Source organism: Anolis carolinensis, chromosome 2, assembly GCF_035594765.1.
Source record: "Anolis carolinensis isolate JA03-04 chromosome 2, rAnoCar3.1.pri, whole genome shotgun sequence".
NCBI lineage: Eukaryota > Metazoa > Chordata > Lepidosauria > Squamata > Dactyloidae > Anolis > Anolis carolinensis.
The window spans coordinates 154,613,081-154,620,386 of NC_085842.1; positions in this window are offsets into that span (position 1 = coordinate 154,613,081).

Sequence of the window (7,306 nt, forward strand, 5' to 3'; positions counted from 1 at the left end):
TATCACCTTAGGAGACCCTAGGTGGTTTCTAGAGATGTATTTTCCTAGGGGATATGTTTTTAAAAAATTCATATTGTTTTCTCTGCCCGTAAATGAGTGAATGTGGAGGGCCTACTGCAAAAGGTAATAAGAATCAGATTATGAACATTTTAAAAATAATTAACAGATTTGAGTTATTTTATAATATCATTTATAAGATAAAGAGGCTACACAGTTATTATACTTCCATATGGTGGGATTTATGAGAAAATCCCCTCTTAATTTTTCAAAGCCTTAGAGTGATTTTCTATTTATTTATTTTTTGGAGGGGGGGAATAAAATGATTTAAATGAAATAGAAAATTGTTGGGATGTGTTTCCCTTTACTTTTGCGGTTATAATCATAATAATTCTAAAACTGTTTCATATTTCTGTTCTGTTCTTACCAGAACAGATCAAGGCAGATGAAAAGATCAAGTTGTACAGTTAAAAAGTGCATTCAAAATGCAGTTTATTGGATAATTTTAACTAAATAGTAAACTGTTTATCCTGCTCATTACTACCTTTTCTTAAGAGACTACTTTAAATCATAAGTCGTATCTAATTAATAAGTTTTGTATATACAAACAGTTATTAAGAAAGTTGGGGATGGGCGCCCATACAAAAACGTAATAATCAAACCTCACCCAATACTTTTTTGTTTGAATTCTGTAATGTTTGGAAGTCAATTTCATTTTCAGTGCTAGTGAGGCAAAGCCAAAAAGGCTTCAATTCCTCTTTAAATTAAAAGGAGATAAGCTGCCTTTTGCCATGAGGAGAGGAAAGCAACAGGGTGGGATGAGCTGAGTGAGCTGGGAAAGAGGCCGAGAGAGCACAGAATTCTGGGAACTTTAGTTTGGGAAGGCAAGAATACCAGATAATTCAAAAGGCTCTGCCCTAAATTACATTTCCCAGAATTCTAAACTAATGCTAAACTACATCAGAAAACCCCAATAGGATAGAGGAGGGTAGAAGTCAGAATTCCAATAAACTGTTGAATCTGCAAAGAGGAGGACTGACTGATACTTCTGTATTAAGTAAATCTGTGCTGGGCTGGGAAGAAATCCCTAAATTGAAGTTATATTGGTTAAAGACAGTCAATGAAATAGCTGTTGTGGTTTTTTTTTAAATAAAAAAAAATTGTCAAAATTTTAAAAACTTCCCTAAAATCAGATATATGAATATATCTGAAACTTGGGAGGAATGATCCCCTGTTATCTTGTGTCATTGTACAGAAAATTTAAGGAGATAACTCTTATAGTTTTTTAAAATGTTTTTGTAAAAACTTTTGAGAATTCCCCAAAATTCTGTGGATGAGTGAAATGTTCTGAAACTTGATGAGCTAACAGAGGTACCAAATATGTAAAGGCTATTGTCAATCCCACATAACACATGCCTCTTCTTGTATGAAAATGACTTGTATATACTTTGTTTTCCCAAGAACTGTAAGCAAGAGCAGCTTCTGGGACTGCAGATTCAGATGCCAACTGTTTTTAAACCCATCTGTTTGAAGACAAATGTTTCCTTAATGACCAGCACACAAGGAAGTTGATGTTACATGAAAAGTTTGTTAAAAAATCTTTTCCTGTTGCATTATTTGCCTAAGAAAAAAGGGGTTAGTTACAGTTGAAAAGTTAACCCTTACTGAAAGGTGAAGGTTTGTTTTCTTCTAGATCCTGACTCTGTCGCTTGTCATGTATTCATTTGTTATAGACCATGGGGAGGAATTATGTGTTCCTTCAGATTTTTCTAACCACTGGGATACGGCTACTGAGGGGTACAATTAAACAAACAACACAATTTCTATCACTGCTTTAGAGTAGCCGAGGTGTGCATCCACTGTACTCTAAAAGTATTCAGTGTTTTATTTCCTATGGCTGCAGAAATAGGGCTTTCCTGATATGGGGATGGTTAAAGATTTGTGGAGTGTAGTGGGGATGGATGACTTAATTTTAATTGTGGCTGGCTTCTGTTAAAGATATGGGAGCAGGGCCAATAAACCGTTAATACCAGTGATCTTCAGCTAAGAATGTTTCGTTAAGGTGGACTGATGCCAGCTGGGTAGGAAACACATTCTAGTACTATGACGCCTATGGTAATTGATTCTGACAAATTGGAAGTCATCAAGAATAATGTTTTCTAAAAAGAAATGATAGTACATAGCAGAAAAAAACAAATTAATGATTGAGGCAGTTCGGAGTTATAGGAACATCCCCATTCCCCTAAGGCAGTGGTTCTCGGTCTGGAGTCCCCAGATGGTTTTGGCCTACAACTCCTTGAAATCCCAGCCAGTTTACCAGCTGTTAGGATTTATGGGAGTTGAAGGACAAAAACATCTGGGGACCCACAGGTTGAGAACCACTGCCCTAAGCAATACAAGTAAGCTGACAATTCCTGGAAGGAAAGGGGTTAAGAGCCAGCAATTTACATACAGCACAGTGCTTGAATAGGCTTTCATCATATTCCTTGAAAACCTGCAGGCTTGCTCAAAGAAATTTCATAAAGAGAAAGAAGCAGAATGGAGCTGAAGGCAGTTGTTAATTGTCTGCTCTTGTCTGCACAGGCCCAGCCTAATGCATTTTGCTGAAGGAAAAGGGACAACAAAGTAGTACAATCACACACCTGTCCCAGCCATACCAAGACATCAAGGACAAAACAACAGTATTTTGACACCTGACATGGAGCATATCAAAATTGCCTCTGTCCATTCGTGATAGTAAAAATGCAATGAAGGCCAAGCAAATAATTAACAAGTTGCTACCCATGACCTGGTGGTTGAAGCAATTGTCTCACTTTTCCCAATATATGTGATTACTAATTCCTCAAAAAGACATTGGGCTTTAGTTTAAATAAGACAAGTGCTGGTGCATGTTATTTGTGAAAGAGGCTTTTCAACTCAAATATTCTGTGACATTTCCATATAATTCCAGATATATTCAGTGGAGCACATTTTCCATTCCCCAACACATTGACACCTTTTTTATTTTTAGATAACTGCAGGGAACAAGAATTGCCCTTGATTTCTTTCTGTGTATCCTTTACCAAAATGAAACAAAAATTAACAAAAGTGCATGTAACAAACATTCCATGTTGTGTGTAACAGACTACAGTAGGCCCTCCACTCTGTGGAAGTGGAAAAATAAAGAATACTAATTTTTTTGACACAGACAATTCCTGTCTAAGAATTTCTAAATCCTGGAAAACCCTACAGTCAACTTGAAATGTTATCTCTAGAAATCTCTATGTCCTCCAGCACAACTCCATGTACTTTTTCCTCCTATAAATCTTGTTGCATTACTATTGTTTTTTGTAGTAATAGTGAAATTGATCACACCATTCAGAAATGTTTGGATTCCAATTAATGTATAAATCTGAGGAATGTAAATTAAATATGTTTTTATCAGATTGAGAGCTGAATGAATCCTCCTCTATGCTCTCTTCTTCATACTCTTCTTCCAGAGTGCGCCTTACAAAAATACAATTTCTGCATTTGGATCCCTTGAGAGTGGGGGGGGGGGGGGGGCGTATGCTACAAAAGTTGGCAACTGCATTTTTTAAAAATCCTAAGAAGCTATCAAGTTGTTCCTTAATAATTCACAGACCCAAGAATTAATAGGTTAGATCATTTATTTCTGACTGTACAAGGAAACAGGTTGTGCTTACAGACTGATTCCATTGTGGACTAACTGCAAAATATTATGGAATCCATTTTAGGGATTAACTTTCCTCATGTTACTGATCAGCTTTCCTCCTTCTTCAATAGCCAGCAGGCATGAGCCAGCCATTATTTTTTTATAATCACCTTAATAGTTTAAAAGTCAGCTTTGATTGTCTAATATTATTTGTGTTAATACCCAAATCTTATTAGCAGCTATTGTAATGGTTGGAGCGGAAAGGATTATGTCATATTTTTACCTAGTATTCTATAAAATTTTCAGAAATAGCTGTCTCAAAAGAATAAAACATCTTAATGCAAATGAGGTACTAACTACACTTTCACCTGCAGGCTTTGGCAGAAAAATGGGGAACAAAATCCCGAGAGCTCCATTATATATGGCCAATGGACAATGGTTCTAGAATATGTAGTCCCGCAGCATGTGGAGGGTTATAGTTTTCCCACTATACTGACAATACTAGTTCCACGGTCACATGTTCTTTTCCTACTTTACAAGGATAGTGGATTCAGAAATGGAAAATCAAATAGGAATAGCAACTGCTTCATTTTGGCTTTTAAAAACCAATGTTTGTTAACTTACGTTTCATTGAAGCCTTTGTCTGAATTGCTTTCAACACCCGTGTCATTTGCAGTGATTAGTGAATGCTGAAGTGTTCAATTAGATATCAGGCCCAAAGAGAATACATAAAACATGTATTATTTAACTAAATTACTATTTATCTTCTATGTTCAGAAACAGCAATTTTTCATTTGAGTACTCAATAGCTGGCATTCATAGGTGCTATTTTAAAAAATTATTTATTTATTTATTGTATTTTTGTGCTACCTTTCTTTCAGTGTATGTCCCAAGGTTGCTCACAAAAAACATTGGCCAACATACATTTTGGTGCCTTGAATGACAGTCCTGTTTCTGAATATATTTGACCTGTTGAATCGAAAAATGACACCCATTTTCCCCATCAGCTTTTGTTTTTAAGATACAGAACATATGCTATGTATCAGTCTTCAACTGCTTACCCATAGAAAATCATGATAACCATATCTAAGAAACTAGAGCTGATGAGGTCTATCCAATACAATTTTCTGAATCAGTGCCCCAAATAACCCCAGGAACAGGCCTAAAAACCAAGGCATCAATAATTTGTTTTTGTTGGACTGTATAATAAAGCAAAATAAAGGTAAGCACACAACAAAATTTAAATACAATTAAAAGAGCAGAATTTGGAAATTTTTAAATGAAACAATTGTTTAAAAAAACATGCAACAGTTAATATTAGAGCAGCCACCATCCTTATAAGAAGGCTTCTTAAAAGGAACACTTCTTTGAAGATTCTCTGTAATGTTCCTGCTACTCATTCTTGCTAAGGAGTGATATGGATCACAAACAGCCCTGGATCTATGTTAATCTCTGCTGATCTCTTTCAACATTGAAATGTTCTTGTTAGTTGAAATGTTAATTCCCCAGAGCTCTCAAGGCGATGTCTAGGCTAAAACAATTAAAACATTGAATAATTAGGGAAACAAATCTGTAAATATAGTGTGAAAATAATTTGAAACCATGCAGCTTAACAACTAAAAGTACTGTGGTCTTAATTGACTGCTAAAAACTGAGAAGATATGAAGATATTTTATCTTTCTTTATCAGTGAGCCCCATGGTTGGGGTGCTGCTATATTCTTCTAGGACAGTGGTTCTCCACTTGTGGGTTCACAGATGTTTTGGCCTTCAACTCCCAGAAATCCTAACAGCTGGTAAACTGGCTGAGATTTCTGGGAGTTGTAGGCCAAAACACCTGGGGACCCACAGGTTGAGAACCACTGACCTAGGACATTTTTGAACCTGTTAAAAGTAGGTGAAGAGACTGATAGTTTACATTTCCCAGCTTCATATTATTTTCTTGATGTTCAATAATCCTTCAGCTATCTTAGCTCTGTATTGGGCTGTGGCCAATAAATATAAAAAATGGAACACTGTGCAAAGCTGGGATATAACCATATCCAAATTTCTTATTTTTCTATGGGTAATTGTAGGAGTAGCCATATTCCTATGCATTTGGTGTGCATGCCCATGGAGTTTTTAAGCACTGTTTGGCTTTACTAAATGAGTGCTTTAAAACACCGAAACATTCTCCTTTTTATCACAGTGTCCAAATATAAGTGGACTGGCAGCATTTAGTTTCTTGAAATGGATACTCTCCCCATCCCCTCCCTGGCATTGATATGTTACGCTATAAATAGATGCTTGCTGTCTTCAGGATGTTCCTTGAAGAGTACCACCCGTATCAACTTGCTGATGTCCTTAGCCTGGCTGAACAACCTCTCCCTTCTCAAGATTTTGCTATGGAATGGTATACAGTGTCAACCAGAAGTATGTGAAACCTGATTTCCATAGCATCACCTACTTAACTAAATTTAATGTGCTATGTACCAACATTTGAGAATGTACAAATTGATTGAATTTTTTTCTGTTTTTGAAAGAAAAATTCAGCCTGTCCAAAATGTAATAATATTGCAATTTTGTAGCTGGATTAATATATGTTTAATATGTACCATACCTATTTAGATATGCTCAGTTTTCAGTGTTTGCCTCTCAAGGACAAATACATCCTATGCTAAATGCAGGGGTCTGTCTATTGTGGATGGAATTCGTCCAACCAGGAAAGTGCCTTTTTCCAGTTTGCACCAGAGTTCACTCAAATAAGCAAGATCCCTGTGACCCTCTAAAGGTGAAACTACACTGTAGAGTTTAATGCAGTTTGACATTACTTTATCTGCCATGAATCAATACTGTGGAATTATGGAAGTTACTAGCCTTCTTTGCCAAAAGGTGCTGGTGCCTCACAGAGTACTCAAAGAAATTCCTGGTCCTCATGCCATTTTGAGTTGATGTAGCAGCAGTTAATTTTGTTTCAATTTTGTTACTGAGAACATTGGCTCTGGGATGCAGAAATGTGGGCCGGGCTTTAGCAGAGCTGGTTAATCACCAGTAGCAATAGATCATTGCCAACCGGAAGGTTGGCAGTTCAAAACCTGAGTAGGAATGAGCAACCAACCATCAGCCCAGCTCACTGTCCACCTAGGCAGTTCGAAAACAGTTGAGCTATGAGTAGAGAGATTAGACACCACTTAGCAGGGAGATATTTTACGGCACCATAAAAATTGCTGGTAATAAAAGAACAAGGAGGAAAAATTCTGCAATCAAAGGGCTCGTTGTCATCGCGGATGGAGCGACGGCACTCCCTGTGGCCAGAATCAAACATAACCCCCAGGTGTCAAAGTTGGAAAAAATTCTGATATACCTCTATCTGTCTGTCATGTATGTCCAATGGCATTGAATGTTTGCCGTGTATGTGTGTGTTGTGATCCGCCCTGAGTCCCCTTTGGGGTGAGAAGAGTGAAATATAATGCTGTAAATAATAATAATAATAATAATAATAATAATAATAATAATAATAATAATAAATAAATCTGTCTGTTTGCCGTCTTCCCACATTTTTCTTAACATTACACAGTTTTAGCACTATGATTCAACTTTAGCAAGCAATGGAATTCTGAGGTTGTATTTTGGTCAGAGACATTAGAGGAACTCCACCTGTGTACAGTTGTCCAAATATT